The sequence below is a fragment of the Lissotriton vulgaris genome, chromosome 7, assembly GCF_964263255.1.
Source record: "Lissotriton vulgaris chromosome 7, aLisVul1.2, whole genome shotgun sequence".
Lineage (NCBI taxonomy): Eukaryota > Metazoa > Chordata > Amphibia > Caudata > Salamandridae > Lissotriton > Lissotriton vulgaris.
In genome coordinates this window covers 453,971,752-453,992,828 of record NC_141695.1, presented here as the reverse complement: position 1 = coordinate 453,992,828, position 21,077 = coordinate 453,971,752, and the positions used below count along the sequence as shown (strand labels likewise).

The 21,077-nt window shown below is 43.7% G+C and overlaps 1 protein-coding gene across 3 annotated transcripts in view; it reads right to left on the bottom strand.

Moving 5' to 3' along the window:
* Positions 1–21,077, bottom strand: part of LOC147701846 (CD209 antigen-like protein C) — a 458,064-nt gene that overhangs the window by 195,443 nt on the left and 241,544 nt on the right. The gene's annotated exons all lie outside the window — the stretch shown is intronic.

Here is a 21,077-nt window from a genome sequence, read left to right as displayed (position 1 = left end):
TCCAATCACCTGTGCACTACCTATGTACAACAAAGGTACCAGAGGGTCTCAAAAGATATGCCCAAAAGTAAAGAAAAGCCAACCAGTCCCTGACCTCTAAAAAGATGCGTCACAGAAGGCTCTCAACAGGATGAGGAAAATACCCATCAGTCACCATACGGATCCGCCCTTCATCATTTGGGATTTTATCCGTACCACCCATCTGAGAAGATCGGTGCCACAATCAGAGGTCAACCCGGTGGTAAGGGGGTTCCTCGAAAGGTGTAGGCAATGACAGTGTGGTCTACCACTCGGTGTTATGAGTGGCCAGAAACATGTGACTGGGGTGTGCAGTGCTAGAAAAAGTGAGGGAGTGAGAAAACCAAGAGAAAAGTGTATTAAAATTGGTTTAGAGAAAGCACTTGACAAAATTTATTCTATGTGTGCCTAACATACCAATATTAAAAATAAATGCAACCTAAGGCTGTCTGGTTATGTAGACCGCCTGAGGTAAAAGTGGTCGACTAGTTTCTGCAATCAAGGGACTATTGCGTCCTTGCATTCATCAGGACCAAAATACCATTAAAACTACTGCACCAAGTGGACTAAGTAAAGTGAAGGGTGACACCAGGAAAACAAAAACAAGTGCACATGGTCACCTGAATGCTCCGAGTGCCCTTACAGTCTGTGTTGATCACTATGGGAAGAGAAAAGGGTTAAGTGTAGCTATTATTATCCAATGGGCTGTCAAGAAAGTCCTTATCATGTGGATCAAACATAACATCATACTCAGAATATTGATATACAGGCACTTCACATTAGTATAGCCCGATGTTAAAATCATTTGGAAAGAAATTTCATAAGCCAAATGTCTTTCAGTCCTTACCTCGATCTGTAAGGTAGACTGGCCTCACCCCACCTGGCAGTGGCTCAGGGGAAGATGAAGCACCGCTCTAGAAAACATGTAAATCACATGTCAAACACAGTATGCACATACAGGGACAATGCAATTCCTGTTAATGGTAACCGATAATGAATGGTAATAGTATCTTGAAATAACCGTGCCCAGCAGATGAAGCACCGCTCTAGAAAACATGTCAGACACGGTATGCACAGATAGGGACAATGCACTTCCTGTTGCTGCTAGCCTGTAATGAATAGTGCTAGCCGGTAATGAATGGTAATAGTATCTAAAGATAACCGGGCCCAGCAGTAGCGGAGCCGAGACCCCGTTTCAGGAAAGAGAACTTCCGTTGGAAAAGCGCAGCGTTGTGGAACGAGGAGGGAGAGAGGAATCCTCTTACCTGTCCGTCGGTACTCCAAGGCCGGCGTCCTGGCCGACTGGGGAGGTACCGGTGGGCCAGATGGGAGCTGTTAATAAGCCGCGCTCCCATTGGTCGAGTAGTCACGTGGGGCGCTTCACCGTCTCATGTGATAGGTTCTGAGTCGAACAAACCTGCGTCCTCATTGGCTGTAAGGCTAGAGACCGGGGAAGATCATTGGTCAATCGGTCGCTTAGTCGTCATGGAGACGGAGACAAACACTTTCCGAAAACGAGTGTAGCCAGGCTGTAAATATAGCGCGAGCGAGGTCCCGTGAGGATAAAATGCTAACAAAGGTAAAACAATCTTGAGTCATGTATCCCTTTTGATTGCAAAAAAATGCAGAGCTTTAAATCAGTGACACCGGGTCAATAAAGAAAAGGTAGAATTGCCCTAAGGGTCAAAGAGGCTGAAACTTGCCATTTGTGGCAGCTAAGCAGATACAGAGCGCCGTTCTAAGAGCTCTAAATTCAGAAAAAAAGCTTATAACCCAGCTATATAATAATACAGTTCAACTGTAATGAATTCCAAATGGTGTGTGTTAGAGGGAATAGCGGAGAAAATACGGGAGAGACCCCATATGCAGTCAAGATGGACAAACCCTGAAAGGTGTTATCTCCCCGACCAGTGTGTTAAATGTCAGAGAAGGGGAGAGTGTCCCAAAACAAGAACATGATTTTAGTACCCTGCTGATCACTAAATACTGGCAACTACTGACAAAATTGGACCAACTATCGCGGGTGTATACAATACAACCTGTGTGTAAATGTCAAAGTAAGGGAGAGTGTCCAGACAGCAACGTAATGTGCTAAGACCCTTCTGTTCGCTAGGGCTGAATCACAGAGTAGACCAAGGAATATCGTCATTCAAACCATCTTTGTGAGTCTTCAATTTGAGTACCCATCTTTGTTCTTTCGTCAGCAGGTACTTGGTCACATCTGCTGTGTGTTTTGGAATAAAAGGTTGTTCCAAAACAGTCCATTGGAATTCAGTGGCTAGATTTTTTGCCTCCAGAAAATGGGCAGTTAATTTTGTGGCTTGTCTGGCACACCTGATGGTACACTTGTGCTCAGATATCCGTATGCGGACCTTTCGTGTAGTCATGCCCACATACTTGTAGCCACAGGGGCAGGTAATGAGATAGATCACATGATCACTGTTGCAATTGGTAAATTTTATTTGCTTCCACGGTCTTGTAGTGCCAATGTCGATCTCCAATGATTTTGTTGTTTGCGCACAGACCTGACAATTCCCACAGGGGTGGTGTCCCTGGACAGGAGGGAGATTCCACAGTAAACCTATCGCTCTTGGTGGGTCTTCACGTGGTCTGGTGTGCACCAGTCTATCTCTCAGGTTTGGGCCCCTTTTAAATGAAATCAAGGGGCGAGGAAGAGTTAAGCGTTCCAAGTTCAGTATTGGCCAGTGTTTCCTGACTATGCTTTGGATACTGTTGGAGAGGCTTCCAAAGGTCTGAACAAAAGTAAGGCGATCTAAGTCAGGCTTGGGAGGTCTAGGTTCCAGCAAGGCTTCACGATTGTTATTCATGGCCCTTTTCATGGACCTTTGGACAAGTCTGGGAGGATATTTTCGAGCCACCAACTGCATGCACTTCACATTAGTATAGCCCGATGTTAAAATCATTTGGAAAGAAATTTCATAAGCCAAATGTCTTTCAGTCCTTACCTCGATCTGTAAGGTAGACTGGCCTCACCCCACCTGGCAGTGGCTCAGGGGAAGATGAAGCACCGCTCTAGAAAACATGTAAATCACATGTCAAACACAGTATGCACATACAGGGACAATGCAATTCCTGTTAATGGTAACCGATAATGAATGGTAATAGTATCTTGAAATAACCGTGCCCAGCAGATGAAGCACCGCTCTAGAAAACATGTCAGACACGGTATGCACAGATAGGGACAATGCACTTCCTGTTGCTGCTAGCCGGTAATGAATAGTGCTAGCCGGTAATGAATGGTAATAGTATCTAAAGATAACCGGGCCCAGCAGTAGCGGAGCCGAGACCCCGTTTCAGGAAAGAGAACTTCCGTTGGAAAAGCGCAGCGTTGTGGAACGAGGAGGGAGAGAGGAATCCTCTTACCTGTCCGTCGGTACTCCAAGGCTGGCGTCCTGGCCGACTGGGGAGGTACCGGTGGGCCAGATGGGAGCTGTTAATAAGCCGCGCTCCCATTGGTCGAGTAGTCACGTGGGGCGCTTCACCGTCTCATGTGATAGGTTCTGAGTCGAACAAACCTGCGTCCTCATTGGCTGTAAGGCTAGAGACCGGGGAAGATCATTGGTCAATCGGTCGCTTAGTCGTCATGGAGACGGAGACAAACACTTTCCGAAAACGAGTGTAGCCAGGCCGTAAATATAGCGCGAGCGAGGTCCCGTGAGGATAAAATGCTAACAAAGGTAAAACAATCTTGAGTCATGTATCCCTTTTGATTGCAAAAAAATGCAGAGCTTTAAATCAGTGACACCGGGTCAATAAAGAAAAGGTAGAATTGCCCTAAGGGTCAAAGAGGCTGAAACTTGCCATTCGTGGCAGCTAAGCAGATACAGAGCGTCGTTCTAAGAGCTCTAAATTCAGAAAAAAAGCTTATAACCCAGCTATATAATAATACAGTTCAACTGTAATGAATTCCAAATGGTGTGTGTTAGAGGGAATAGCTGAGAAAATACGGGAGAGACCCCATATGCAGTCAAGATGGACAAACCCTGAAAGGTGTTATCTCCCCGACCAGTGTGTTAAATGTCAGAGAAGGGGAGAGTGTCCCAAAACAAGAACATGATTTTAGTACCCTGCTGATCACTAAATACTGGCAACTACTGACAAAAGTGGACCAACTCTCGCGGGTGTATACAATACAACCTGTGTGTAAATGTCAAAGTAGGGGAGAGTGTCCAGACAGCAACGTAATGTTCTAAGACCCTTCTGTTCGCTAGGGCTGAATCACAGAGTAGACCAAGGAATATCGTCATTCAAACCATCTTTGTGAGTCTTCAATTTGAGTACCCATCTTTGTTCTTTCGTCAGCAGGTACTTGGTCACATCTGCTGTGTGTTTTGGAATAAAAGGTTGTTCCAAAACAGTCCATTGGAATTCAGTGGCTAGATGTTTTGCCTCCAGAAAATGGGCAGTTAATTTTGTGGCTTGTCTGGCACATCTGATGGTACTCTTGTACTCAGATATCCGTATGCGGACCTTTCATGTAGTCATGCCCACATACTTGTAGCCACAGGGGCAGGTAATGAGATAGATCACATGATCACTGTTGCAATTGGTAAATTTTATTTGCTTCCACGGTCTTGTAGTGCCAATGTCGATCTCCAATGATTTTGTTGTTTGCGCACAGACCTGACAATTCCCACAGGGGTGGTGTCCCTGGACAGGAGGGAGATTCCACAGTGAACCTATCGCTCTTGGTGGGTCTTCACGTGGTCTGGTGTGCACCAGTCTATCTCTCAGGTTTGGGCCCCTTTTAAATGAAATCAAGGGGCGAGGAAGAGTTAAGCGTTCCAAGTTCAGTATTGGCCAGTGTTTCCTGACTATGCTTTGGATACTGTTGGAGAGGCTTCCAAAGGTCTGAACAAAAGTAAGGCGATCTAAGTCAGGCTTGGGAGGTCTAGGTTCCAGCAAGGCTTCACGATTGTTATTCATGGCCCTTTTCATGGACCTTTGGACAAGTCTGGGAGGATATTTTCGAGCCACCAACTGCATGCTCAAATCCTTGGAATGTTTCCTAAAAGCTGTTTTAGTAGAACAATTCCTTTGTACCCGTAAGAATTGGCTGAAGGGTAAACTCTCCTTTAATGCTTTTGGGTGGTTGCTATCAAATAGCAGCAAAGAGTTCCTTGCAGTGGGCTTCCGATAAAGCTCCGATTGTAGGCCCTCTGGACCAGCAGTAATGAGTAGATCAAGGAAAGCCAGTTGTTGTTGACCAATTTCAATGGTGAACTTGAGATGGTTATTTCTACTATTCACCCAACCCAAGAACTCTAGGCAACTATCACTCGTCCCTCTCCACACAACAAAGACGTCATCGATATACCTTTTCCAGGTCTTAAGGTTATCGATGAAAGGATTCACATCATTCAGTACATGATTTTGTTCGAACGAGTGAACATAAAGATTCGCTAAGCTGGGGGCGTAAACGCTCCCCATGCTGGTGCCCGATGTTTGTAGGTAAACCTGTTCCTCGAATTGAAAAAAGTTTTGTTTCATGGCCAGGGTGGCATAGGCCATTATAAATTGGACGGGAGTAATGCTGTTTAATTCCCTGGACTCCAGAAGTTGGTGCACAACGTCCAATGTCTCATCCTGGGGGATGGAGGTGTAGAGTGCCTCTACGTCAAATGAGACTAGGAGGTCACTATCTGTATCAAACTCGATGTTGGGTAGCAGTCTTAACAAATCAGTGGTGTCTTTGAGATAAGTGGGCATTTCCTGCACCATCGGTCTTAAAAAGTGATCCACAAAGGTGGAAAGGGGTTCCAGGGCTTATCCTATCCCCGAAATAATCGGGCGTCCTGGAGGCGGTCGTTGCTCTTTATGAACCTTGGGTAAGGTATAGAAGTAAGGCATCCTGGGGTGTTCCGTGCAAAGGTACAAGGCTTCAGCTGGTGTGATCCATCCCTCCAAAGATGCTTCTTCGACCATTGTTTTGATGTTCCGTTTATACTAAAACAGCTTTTCAGAAACATTCCAAGGATTTGAGCATGCAGTTGGTGGCTCGAAAATATCCTCCCAGACTTGTCCAAAGGTCCATGAAAAGGGCCATGAATAACAATCGTGAAGCCTTGCTGGAACCTAGACCTCCCAAGCCTGACTTAGATCGCCTTACTTTTGTTCAGACCTTTGGAAGCCTCTCCAACAGTATCCAAAGCATAGTCGGGAAACACTGTCCAATACTGAACTCTGGACGCTTAACTCTTCCTCACCCCTTGATTTCATTTAAAAGGGGCCCAAACCTGAGAGATAGACTGGTGCACACCAGACCACGTGAAGACCCACCAAGAGCGATAGGTTCACTGTGGAATCTCCCTCCTGTCCAGGGACACCACCCCTGTGGGAATTGTCAGGTCTGTGCGCAAACAACGAAATCATTGGAGATCGACATTGGCACTACAAGACCGTGGAAGCAAATAAAATTTACCAATTGCAACAGTGATCATGTGATCTATCTCATTACCTGCCCCTGTGGCTACAAGTATGTGGGCATGACTACACGAAAGGTCCGCATACGGATATCTGAGCACAAGTGTACCATCAGGTGTGCCAGACAAGCCACAAAATTAACTGCCCATTTTCTGGAGGCAAAAAATCGAGCCACTGAATTCCAATGGACTGTTTTGGAACAACCTTTTATTCCAAAACACACAGCAGATGTGACCAAGTACCTGCTGACGAAAGAACAAAGATGGGTACTCAAATTGAAGACTCACAAAGATGGTTTGAATGACGATATTCCTTGGTCTACTCTGTGATTCAGCCCTAGCGAACAGAAGGGTCTTAGAACATTACGTTGCTGTCTGGACACTCTCCCTTACTTTGACATTTACACACAGGTTGTATTGTATACACCCGCGATAGTTGGTCCAATTTTGTCAGTAGTTGCCAGTATTTAGTGATCAGCAGGGTACTAAAATCATGTTCTTGTTTTGGGACACTCTCCCCTTCTCTGACATTTAACACACTGGTCGGGGAGATAACACCTTTCAGGGTTTGTCCATCTTGGCTGCATATGGGGTCTCTCCCGTATTTTCTCCGCTATTCCCTCTAACACACACCATTTGGAATTCATTACAGTTGAACTGTATTATTATATAGCTGGGTTATAAGCATTTTTTCTGAATTTAGAGCTCTTAGAACGGCGCTCTGTATCTGCTTAGCTGCCACAAATGGCAAGTTTCAGCCTCTTTGACCCTTAGGGCAATTCTACCTTTTCTTTATTGACCCGGTGTCACTGATTTAAAGCTCTGCATTTTTTTGCAATCAAAAGGGATACATGACTCAAGATTGTTTTTCCTTTGTTAGCATTTTATCTTCACGGGACCTCGCTCGCGCTATATTTACAGCCTGGCTACACTCGTTTTCGGAAAGTGTTTGTCTCCGTCTCCATGACGACTAAGCGACCGATTGACCAATGATCTTCCCCGGTCTCTAGCCTTACAGCCAATGAGGACGCAGGTTTGTTCGACTCAGAACCTATCACATGAGACGGTGAAGCGCCCCACGTGACTACTCGACCAATGGGAGCGCGGCTTATTAACAGCTCCCATCTGGCCCACCGGTACCTCCCCAGTCGGCCAGGACGCCGGCCTTGGAGTACCGACGGACAGGTAAGAGGATTCCTCTCTCCCTCCTCGTTCCACCACGCTGCGCTTTTCCAACGGAAGTTCTCTTTCCTGAAACGGGGTCTCGGCTCCGCTACTGCTGGGCCCGGTTATCTTTAGATACTATTACCATTCATTACCGGCTAGCACTATTCATTACCGGCTAGCAGCAACAGGAAGTGCATTGTCCCTATCTGTGCATACCGTGTCTGACATGTTTTCTAGAGCGGTGCTTCATCTGCTGGGCACGGTTATTTCAAGATACTATTACCATTCATTATCGGTTACCATTAACAGGAATTGCATTGTCCCTGTATGTGCATACTGTGTTTGACATGTGATTTACATGTTTTCTAGAGCGGTGCTTCATCTTCCCCTGAGCCACTGCCAGGTGGGGTGAGGCCAGTCTACCTTACAGATCGAGGTAAGGACTGAAAGACATTTGGCTTATGAAATTTCTTTCCAAATGATTTTAACATCGGGCTATACTAATGTGAAGTGCCTGTACATCAATATTCTGAGTATGATGTTATGTTTGATCCACATGATAAGGACTTCCTTGACAGCCCATTGGATAATGATAGCTACACTTAACCCTTTTCTCTTCCCATAGTGATCAACACAGACTGTAAGGACACCCGGAGCATTCAGGTGACCATGTGCACTTGTTTTTGTTTTCCTGGTGTCACCCTTCACTTTACTTAGTCCACTTGGTGCAGTAGTTTTAATGGTATTTTGGTCCTGATGAATGCAAGGACGCAATAGTCCCTTGATTGCAGAAACTAGTCGACCACTTTTACCTCAGGCGGTCTACATAACCAGACAGCCTTAGGTTGCATTTATTTTTAATATTGGTATGTTAGGCACACATAGAATAAATTTTGTCAAGTGCTTTCTCTAAACCAATTTTAATACACTTTTCTCTTGGTTTTCTCACTCCCTCACTTTTTCTAGTACTTCACACCCCAGTCACATGTTTCTGGCCACTCATAACACCGAGTGGTAGACCACACTGTCATTGCCTACACCTTTCGAGGAACCCCCTTACCACCGGGTTGACCTCTGATTGTGGCACCGATCTTCTCAGACGGGTGGTACGGATAAAATCCCAAATGATGAAAGGCGGATCCGTATGGTGACTGATGGGTATTTTCCTCATCCTGTTGAGAGCCTTCTGTGACGCATCTTTTTAGAGGTCAGGGACTGGTTGGCTTTTCTTTACTTTTGGGCATATCTTTTGAGACCCTCAGGTACCTTTGTTGTTTATAGGCTTCTTTGGGGATTGTATCCAGAGCCCGGTCTTTAAACTTCCCCCAGGTCCCCCCTACCTTAGTGTTTTTGTTGTCACTACCTATGTACTCCTCTAATCACCCAGACACTACTCATTCACTCCTTTGATTATCCAGCCAGTAGCCATGCACTCCTCCAATCACCCAGTTACTACCCATGCACTTATAAATCACAATGAAGTATACTTGTACTCCTCCAATTACCCATGCATTACCTCTGCACTCATGCATTCACACAGACATTAAACAAGCACTTACAAAATCAACCAGGCACTACCGATGCATTTCTCCAATCACCAAGACACTGCTCATCCACTCATGCAATAACCCAGGCACTACCCATTCACTCATCCAACCACGCATGCACTACCCATGCACTCCCCTAATCACCCAGACGCTACTCATTCACTCCTTCCATTACCCATACAGTAGTCAAGCACTCCTCAAAACACCCAGCCACTACTCATACACTTATAAAATCACCATACATTATCCATGCACTCCTCCAATCACCCAGGCACTACTCATGCATTCATGCAATCATCCAGGCACTTTCCATGCAATCATCCAGGTATTACCCATGCACTTACAAAATCACCCAAGCAATACCCATGCACTTACAAATTCACCCAGGCAATATCTAGGCACTCCTCCAATCACCCACACAGTGCTCATCTGCTCATGCAATAACCTAGCCACTATTCATGCATTGCTCCCATCACCCATGCACTACCCATGCACTCTTCTAATCACTCAGCCCTACTCATTTACTCCTTTGATTACCCAGCCAGTAGTCATGCACTCCTCTAATCACCCAGTCACTACTCATATACTAATAAAATCACTATGCACTATCCTTGCACTCTTCCAATCATGCAGGCACTACTCATGAGGTCATGCAATCAGCCAGGCACTACCCATACACTCATGCAATCACCCAGGCATTACCTATGCACTTACAAAATCACCAAAGTGATACTCATGCATTTACAAAACCACCCAGGCACTATCTATGCACTCCTACAATCACCCAGGCAGTGCTCATCCGCACATGCAATAACCCCTGCACTACCCATGCACTGCTCCAATCAACCATGCACTACCCATGCACTCCTCTAATCAACCATGCACTACCCATGCACTCCTCTTATCGCCCAGACACTACTCATTCACTCCTTCGATTACCTAGCCAGTAGGCACACACTCCTCCAATCACCCAGTCACTACCCATGCACTTATAAAAACACCATGCACTATCCTTGCACTCCTCTAATCACCCGGGCACTATCCATGCACACATGAAATCATCCAGGCACTACCCATGCACTCATGCAATCACCTAGGCATTACCCATGCACTTACAAAATCACCGAATCAATACCCATGCACTTACAAAACCACCCAGGCACTACCCATGCACTCCTCCAATCACTCAGTTGCTACTCATCCACTCATGCATTTGCCAGACACTACCCATGCAGGGCTCCAATCACCCATGCACTACCCATGCACTCCTCTAATCGCCCAGAGGCTACTTATTCACTCCTCCGATTACCCAGCCAGTAGCCATGCAACCCTCCAATCACTCAGTCACTACCCATGCACTTATAAAATCACCATGCACTTTCTCCCACTCCTCCAATCATCCAGGCACTACACATACACTCATGCAATCAACCAGATACTTCTTATGCAGTCATCCAAACCACAGAACGTACCCATGCAGTCCTCCATGCACCAAGGCACTACCCATGCGCTCTTCCATGATCCCAAGCATCGCCCATGTACTCCTTCAATCACCCAGATATTACCCCTGCATTGATACAATCACACAGACACTATCTATGCACTCCTGCAATCACCCAGATACTACCCATGTACTTTTCCATGCACCCTGGCATTACTCATGCACTCCTTCAATCACTCAGACACTACCACTGCAGTCTTACAATCAATTATGCACCCACTACCCATGCAATCTTACAATCTCCCAATATTAGCCACATAATCATGGAATCACTCAGGTAGTACACTTGCACATCTCCAATCACCGGGGCACTTTACATGCATTCATGCAATCACACATGCAGTACCCATTCATTTCTCCATATATTACACTTACCACAATTCATACAGCAATTACAAATTTGTCTACTGTTAAACCAAATAGACAATTCTGAAAAGAACCATTATTTCCTTTTATATTTGTTCGTGTTTTTTCAACTCTTTTTCGTATTTTTTGGGTGTTTTTTTTAAAGAATTAAAAAATTAACAGAACCAACAGTGAAAGGTTAAAAAACAATATGCAATTTCAAAGTCATTGCAGAAAACAAAACAAAATTAACAATGGTGGTTATTAATTGCAACCACTATGGCATCCAATGACTGCCACCATGGCACAAGATTGCTTTACATTTTATGCAAGTCTGCTGCACTCTGGTACAATCTGCAATGTTTTTGTTGCAGACGAACCACATAAAGTGCTTGCTTGTCCACTTTTGTCCTGTCCTGCTTGCTTTTCAAGGTCAGGTCTGTGCTGTTCTCTAGCAAGATGACATGGATGAGCGGACTGTAAATGCTTACGCTTTGAGGAGGTGCCACGGGAGTACTTCTTGTCAGATCCTTGTGACAAGACATTGTTACATAACGTGCACGTAACCTTACAGGCATTAACTTTTTTCTCGCCAAGTGGAAATGTGAAGAAAGCCCACACAATACTTTCGGGTCTCACCTTCACTGGTACTTCCAACCAATCTTCATCTCCATGTGGAAGCGGCCCTGCAGGATTTAAAGCAGCCATTTTTTGATGTAGAAAAAACCACCAAAAAAACAAAGAAGAAGAGCAAAACAGAAGACCTGTCACTCCTGAGATACAGTTGAAAGAATAAAAAAATAGGGGTGGGGGGTCCTTCAAGTTTTAGAATCAAGACCTTCCTGGCCAATAAAATATTTTCTTTTGAAGTTACATGGAATTCGCACAAAGGGCGCGCACCCGGCGTGAATTCCAAAAAATATATTCAATAATGATATATCTGTTTTACAACTCCAATTAAATTATATTTACAGATATATTAAGTAATCTCTTTGTATAATATATATAATAAATATATATATCTATATATACTTTTTAAAACTTAAAAATTATGAGGAATTTGTGCACCCAACCACGACCTGTCCCCGGAACTACGTACGTTATGTTACGGGATGTCAAGATTCGCGTAGCCAGAGCGCAACTGGTGCGCACCCAACGCGATTTACGAAATATATATTTAACAATAATATATCTTTTTTACAATTACAAATTAATGATATTGACAGGTATATTAAGTAATCTCTTGGTATAATATATATAATAAAGTTATATTCTAATACTTTTAAAACTTAAAGATTTGCGATGGATTTGGGCACTCGGGGCGACCTCCGGAACTGCGTACGTGAGGTTACTCGGGCAGAAATTCATGTACTGATTGTCTACGAAGCGCACAGCCTATACAACTTAACCAATATGGCAGCTTGGTCTCACACACCCACCGAGACAGGTACACGATTGATACACAAATCCACTTATTTATTTTAAAATAATTATGTTTATATTTTAGAAAACAGAAAATATGACATTATTTTTATAAGATTTAGAAAACTAAGAAAAAATATTTTTGTAATATTACACTTAGGGGTCCATTAGGATGGCGGGCGGAAACAGTCCGCCCGCCACCCTAACGGAGATCGGGACCGCCCGCCTAAAGGGCAGGGGTCCCGACATTGGCATTAGGATGCACCCGCCACAGTGGCGGGCACATTCCTCAAATTAACATAGTGGCGGGCGGTACTCACTGCACTGCCCGCCACAATGTTCAAAACAAATGCACGCATTTGCATAATCGAGGCGGCAGGCACCGCACGGTGCCTGCCGCTGCGATTATGTAAATGCAGGAGGATACCACTGGTACCCCCGTGTGCCACCCCCCTTTGGCCGTCACTCTGGGGGCCCACAGGGGCCCCCCAGAGTGAACACCGCATGCCTTTCCGTGGCGGCATTGCCGCCACGGAAAGGCATTGACAAATGCCTATTCTAATATGGCTTGCGGTGTCTGATAGACACCGCCACCATGTTCTCCCTTTTCCGCCCCGGCCGCTATGCGACCGGGGCGGAAAACAGGCGGGCGGTCTTTCTCACCGCTGCGGTCCCCTCGGCCATCGTAATATGGCGGCTGGGAATGCAGGGAAGAATGTCGGGCGGATTGCCTCCACCAGGGTGGCGGTGACCACCGCTAACCTGGCGGAGGCAATCCGCCCGACATCCTAATGGGCCCCTTAGAATTTAGCGTTAAAAAACCTTTTGAAATTCACAGAAAGAACATAGGTTTCAGGGACGTTAGAGTTAGAAATTATCATTTGAAAAACCTTTGCAATTCAATGAAAAAAACATAGGTTTCAGGGACGTTACAGTTAGTTGGACATTTCCATTTTACAAACCAAAGAAATTCTGCCATTTTAGATAGTTGAGCTAACTATAACTCGCGCCCCCGCAATGCACTGCTGATGACGTCACATATTACATCATTCATGATATGGGCAGTGACATCACTGATGACATCTCAAATGACATCATTAATGATATCACTGAATGTATCATCCACATGATAATCTGATGCACCTCCTCATACCCTAATATAACATTTGATACACTCACTCTAAAATACAGACTACCATTTTTGAAACCATAGACACACCAATACCAGTTACTACATACCCACTCACTGATTCCTAGGTCTACACACACATCCACTCATTCACCTATACAGTCACTCGTGCATGCAGTCACTCATCAATACAGAGCTATCATATGCACTCATACACTTATACAGACACTCACATACCACCCCTCATCATTAGAGTTACTCACACATCTAGTCAGTCATGCAAAGAATCAATCACACTCCCATTTACTCACCTGTACAGTCATACACGCACAACCTCACTTATTTATATGAATACAAACACATACCTAATGTCTTATACAATCACTGATACAAGCAGACACTCATCCTTACAGCCGCTCTCACAATCACTCACTCTCACATATAGACATGAATATACTACAACACTTATGTATGCTGACTCCTTTCACAAATGTAGTTACTCATACATGTAACTCTGAGAGATCCATTCACTCACCAACACACCCATACACACACTCACCCACCCGTATACCTGGTCCCGCTAATCCGCTCCCTCCGTAGATTTAATGTCTTCGCATTCAACTACGCGGATGACATCCAATTGGTTTTCACCATTGACTCCGGGGACGGATCTATTTCCACCTTCCAAAACACCCTCTGTTTCATCAGCGATTGGATGGGTACAAACCATCTGAAACTCAACCCCGACAAGACCGAGCTGGTTCTTGTCGGGGGACCCTCCAATCCCTGGCACTCTTCCTTTTGGCCTGCCAGTCTTGGCAGCCCCCCCTGTCCCGTCAACTCAGCAAAAAGTCTGGGAGTTGTCATAAGCAACGACCTTTCTATGACACCCCAGATAAGCGCTGTAGTTTCCTCAAGCCACTTTCAGCTCAGGAAAATGCGCAAAATCTCACGCCTACTTACCACCGATGCCCTTACTCTGGCCCTGCTTGCGTTAGTCATGTCCAGGCTTGACTACGCAAATGCACTATACGTAGGCATTCCTGCATACCAACTTAGGAGACTCCAGTTGATCCAAAATCAGGCTGCTCGCCTGATATACCATCAGCCCAGAGATCAACACGTTCGACCTCTTCTAAAAAGTCTCCACTGGCTTCCGATTTCTGCCCGCTGTAAATTTAAGCTTGGTTGCATCATCTCTAAATCCCTCACTGGCCATAGCCCCCTCTTCATCTCTTCCTTGCTTCATCAGTATGTTCCTTCCCGCACCCTTCGTCATCTCAAATGGCTCTACTTTCTGTCCCTAGATTCAAGAGGAAGAAATACGGCGGCCTTAGGTTCTCATTTTTAGCCCCGTCTTTTTGGAACTCCTTACCCCTCTCTCTTAGGTTGTCCTCCCCCTACTCCAGATTCAGATCCTCCCTTAAAACGTACCTCTTCACTGAAGCGTACAATTAGCTGATATCCTCTGTTATGTTATTTTCTGTCTCTCCTCCCTGCTCCCTCTGTATAGCGCCAAGGAACCTAAAGGTGTTAGTGCGCTTAATAAATTAATTTAACATAACATAACATAACATAACATAACAGCCCTTCCCAGATACACTCTTGAACGTATAAACCCAGTGAACCACTCACTCACACATCTATGCAGAGTCACTTACCCCCCACCCACACAAACACTGAGGCACCCAAACAGATACTCAGACAACCAATCAATAAGCCACGTAGTTACTCACCAAACCATGCAGCTGCTTACACACCAACTGATAGACTGAAACAGACATTCACACAGTTTAGTCACTAACCCATTCATTCAGTAAGGCACGTTTAATCACTAACTTATACAGTCAGTCACGTACCTACTAAATCATCCATTTAGACACTTAAGACACCCACTTATTCTTTAATAAGCCTTGGCATATATACATATATATATAGAGAAAAATATTTTAACTTTACAGGAACAAGCAGTCAATGGATGATATCATCAGTGATGTCATTTGACATGTCATCAGTGATGTCACTGACCATGTCATGAATGATGTAATATGTGACGTCATCAGCAGTTCATTGCGGGGGCACGAGTTATAGTTAACTATAACGGCGGAATTTCTCTGGTTTTGTAAGAGTGAAATGTCCAACTAACTATAACGTCCCTGAACCTGTGGTTTTTTCAGTGAATATATGTAGTGCACTTTACTAGGGACTTACACTGAATTCAATATGCCAATTGGGGATGAGCCAATATTGCCATGTTTTAGGGGAGAGAGCACAAGCACTGTAGCCCTGGCAAAGTGTGCAGAGTTCTAACCAGCAAATACAATATCAGACAAATTGAAGGAGGGAGACAAAAAATTGAGCGAAAGGCCACCAAATCAGAGACATTTTAAGGCATGGGCAAAGTGGGCTCTGGCCCATAGCCCCAGCCTTTCAGGGGGACCCCTGAAAGATCTGGCTCTGATTTCCACACAGACCTGCCCTGATGACCTTGAATAATTTGCAAACATGGATCATTTTAAATACCATCATCATCAATAAATCTTTATTCGGCTTCAGCAGCCATAAAAGAATACAAATAAGAAAAATATTCAGCACATTAAAAATATCACATGAGGGATCCATAAATCATGTCAATACATAGGATAAAGTGCATTTCTAGTGGGTTTTACTGCAACTAAGTAGACCTCCAAGGTTTACGGATTACTTAAAAACTATAGCCTTCAAATGAGCACACTTCATAAAATTCAGCATCTGGCGACAATTCATAGCACCAATTCAGATTTGCAAAGGTATTATCACAATTTGTATAAGCCATCTAGCTGATATATTAAAAACAAATCCTAAACGTACAACAGTTTCACTGGGACAGCTCAATGTGTTCTAATTCATATCTTTTCTTAATGGCCAATTATACTTTTACATAACTGGCTACTGCACTAAAAATGTCGGGGTGGCCAATGATTGCAAATATTTAAAACCATCAACATATGTACAAGGGCGAATTTTCTTTAACAATGAAATTATAAATCTACTAATTTCAGTTTTATATAAAGTGCAAAATAAAATACAGTGCACAGTGCTTTGATTTGTGAGGTTGTCACATGGAAAAAGAAAGAGATCATACACCCCACCGCACTGGCATGGAAGCACTAGCAAAAAATGCACAGTACCTTACTAGATTCTAGTTAGGTAGGATCTAGTCTGCGAGATAGTGGTGAATGTTAGATAACATTGCAGTGGTGCAGGGGACAAATACATCTAGCCGATTTAATCTTGATGAAGATCACGCGTGTTTCCCCTTGAATGCAATGCCTCTTTCACGATAAATTTGGTGTTCAATGGAATACTTTTAGGGCTATCATTGAAGTGCCCAAGTCCTATTTCATGATATTTGTCTTTCTTGCCATGGTATTTTGGGGAGAGTTGGCCAAGTTTTGACAGTATTTTAATATTTCTCTGGAGAACATTAGTTCTTTGGAAAGCCACATTTTCGCCCACAATAGTAGAGTTGCACACGCTATACGATCTTCCAACTGTTTTAGTCCTAATTCATCATGACATAGGCGGTTAGGGGCACTATCAGGCATCATCATAAGCCTTTTAGTGAATTTATTTTCCACTACTTGTAACTCGTGTGCATTGTGATGCCCGCACACCCCTGCACCATATGTTGCAATGAAACTTCATTTGGCTTTATAAAGAGTAAGTATTTGCCTCACAGGCTTAGAACCTAATTTGCAGGCAAAATGAAAAAGCCCATCCACTGCCTTGTTTGTTTAGTGAGCTCTTGATGTCACAAGTGGGCCCGAGCTTAGTTTATTGTTAATAAATTGCCCATGTACATACAATTCTCAACCTTTTCTATTCTCTTGTTCTATGCTACACAGATCTTAGTCTTTGTGCTCTTTAGACTGCAGACCATGATGTATGATTTAATAAAACTAACATTAAGATCAAGTGATGACATAAAATCAATAATCAAGGTATTCTGAAGCCCATTCGCTGTCGTGGCCATTAGCACCGTGTCATCAGATAACAAGGGGAGAGATTTGCTACCAATCTTGTGAAAATCCAGATTTCTATTTAATAGGGAAGCCTCCAGGACATTAGTGTAAATTAAAAACAAAAAAAGGGGGCTAGGATGCACCCTTGCAGGATGCCCTCTGTTGAAGCTATCTGTTCAGTTTTTTCCCCCTGAGTTTCATACCTTATGGAAAAGGTGGTGTTAAAATGTAGCCTAGAGATAAGTGACACCAGAGTTAGTTCCACTCCTAAACTTTCCAGCATATCCCACAGTTACTCTCTATTAACAGTGTCAAAGGCACTAGACAAATCCATGAAGGCCAGGTGGATCGAGCCCTTCCTGACCTTCACTTATTTGCATACTAAATACCATTGCATTTATGTTTTTCACCACCATGTAACTTCTATAAAAAAAAGTTCCTTTTAGATCAAAACAGGAGCTAACATATGCTAAATAGCAGTAGATTGTAGCGATTATGTAAAATAATATTAATGAGCTGCTGCTATATTACAATAATAAAAACACACATCACTATCCCTGAATATTAGATTGAAACACAAGAGAATTTTAACCAGTCTGCCTGTGTAGGGTCAGTAACCTTATAAAAGAGGTTATAAGAAAGCTGAAAGTGGATCATAAATTTAAAGCTGTTCTGAACAGGGGCCCCCAAAATATGTTTGGCCCAGGGCCCCCAAAATCCACCAAACGCTATCAGGACTTATCAATTAATCTCAGTGTTCCTAGTACTGATCCTTAAAAGAAGGATAATTTTCTGTGAACTGAGGACCCGGTGGTCATTTCACCAAAATAATTGATCAAGTTCTTTTTTGCTTCATGGTGCTTCCATCTAGTCCTGATGAAGGCCCCTTTGAAATATTTTATATACCGAAGCTATGTGTGGAGATGTCATGGTGATTGTTGGCCAATGCGTGGAATTTTCTTGTGAGAGTTCTAGGGAAATCCCGTTATGGAAAAGTTCTGAAGGCTACTGGAGGCTAGTTTCGTGCTGGGGATGCTGAAAGATATAAAGCTACTTATGAAGAAACCTGTGAAAGGCTCTTCTTTACACTATGACATGTAGAGTGTTATTGCCATTCACTCAAACTCTGCTCTAAAAGAGTCATGATCTAAAATCGTATTGGAAATATGTCTACAGTGTTTCTGTTTTATTTTTGATAGGTACACCTAGTGCACCATCACTCACATGCCACATTCTCTGTCATTCACTTTAGCACACAATGTATAATCATTGCGATATATATTTTGGATTTTGTTCATTATACTACGTAATACATTCATATATTTGTGTTTGTGATGATTGTTTAGGCCAAGGTAGCGTAGGCTTTAGGCTTTCTCCGAGGGAACCCTTTTTATTTCAGAATATTGATTACCCAGGTTCCCAGGAATACCAGGTTGCCCCATATTTAGTTCTGGATCCGCAGTAATCATGGAGGGCAATGTTACATCTTGTCTAAATATTGAGCCCTCTCAGGTCCTTGATAGACTCACAAATTCTACTGGTTCCTGCAGGAAGGGGTTTCAAGTTTCAGTCAGAAGTTGCATCTCCCCTCAAGAAGAAGAGAGTTGCAATGGCAATAGCAGGGCACTATGTGTCTGCACAGCTCCAACACCCTCCATTCCTTGCATGGAACACAGGTCTACCCCCAACATGAGGGTGCAGTCTAGAACCTTGGGTCCTCATGAACCCTTCGAACCTTCCTAGACAGGATAGGTGCCGCTTCTCTCCTCTGAGTCGCAGGCACTGCTCAGAGAGCTGGCCCGCTGGCACAGACGCGGGGAGCGCAGGTGCATTTGACGCCTGCGTTTTACACAGCAACACGCACTTGGCGGTTTTGTGGGTGGCGCTGTTCCACTTGAACCGCATTTGGCATAACACCACCCAAAACACCTTTGTACTATGTAGGTGTATAATACATGCTTCTGTTTACACTGGCTATTTGCAAACACTAAATTAGTATCAACCAGATAATTAACTTTCTTTGAAAATAGGCGTCTCGGTAGCAGAATAGACTGTATTGCTTGAGTCCACCTTATCTCAAAACAGTTTTGGTAGAATGACAGGTGTTTTGGATTGTTGAATTGGGTTGGTTGAAAAATGCTTCTTTTCGATGCGAGGACCCACGGATGGTTAAACTTGAAGCAGGGCAGGATATGATCATTGAGGCTTCCTTAATTATTTCACGCTGTACAATTCACCTTAAAGGGGCCGAAGAAAAAAATGGATTTCAAAAGGGCACATTTGCAGTTAAAATCGAAGAATAACACTGAAATTTGCTTTTAGGAGCAGCTGGTCCAGAAATGGCCTGCTACCGAGAGAATAAGGTGCAAAGGTTAGACAATATTAATATGTTAATCGGTCTCAGATGTATTGCTTCGTGTACTAACTGATTTATTGGCAAGGGTATCCTCTCTCATATGTCCAACTCTAACCGAATCAAGCCTTCAGGAAGCTCAATACTCTGAGTGAAACGTGTTAGACTCCGGTCCATCCGACATCGGAATCCGGCCCCAAGTTGTACATTTCTGACTGTGAGCCTGGCCACTTTCTTCCATCCAATAAAAATGTGTGCATGGTTCTGGGTTGAAGTAGCCTAACTATTAAACTGCCCTTGACCCTTTACTCACTACTGTTCTGCGGTTTCCCATTCCATTCCCCTTCAAGAGTATTCATTTCCTAATCTATTTAATATAGAAAAAAACATTCAGGTGAAATGTGTCTACATTCAACACTGTGCTTCAGAAAATGTGTGTTCCAGGAGTTCTGCTTTAAACTAATTTACAAATTGTTTAATGCCATCAACATTTTCCCAATATTTAGAATTGAGAAAGAAAGGAAAAATGAAAAAATTAAGACGCAGATATACTAAGAGTTTGCACTGGCGCTCAGCAATAGGAAGCATCCAAAGAACAACATCACATGTTTATTTGTAATCACACGTTCACCCAGAAGGGTATCTCGGCGCTGAATATCAGTACGGTACTCATTTTATTGGTTTCAGAAGGATGAAAGGCTAAGTGGAACTACTGGAAGTGAACATCTGAAGATGAGGTCAAACACTGGCTCCTAGAATGGATGCATTAGTCCACTAAGCCACCGGAGGCAGCAAAGAATTAGCTTTCAAGCTCAAAAGTTACTTTGTTCTGTAAGTTGGGCACCGCGCTAAAACTGATTTATGCTAACCGCTCGCTAACGTTTGCAATGGGGCTGTGTCTGTGGTGGGAGAGGGCAAAAACCTTAGGTTTGAGGGCAAAGGTAAATTCACTAAAATAGCGTGATCTGGGGTTGCACTAAATTCTAACGTCAAAGAAGAGAAGGCACAAGTGTGGGGTAAAGTGGGATATCACCCGATATATGAACATGTAACATGCAAAACACATAGCTGACATATTTGTTCCTGTGCTTGTGCCTACACTAGGAATTTGTGATGAACGGTGTACGTCTTGTTTAAAAAAGAAAAAA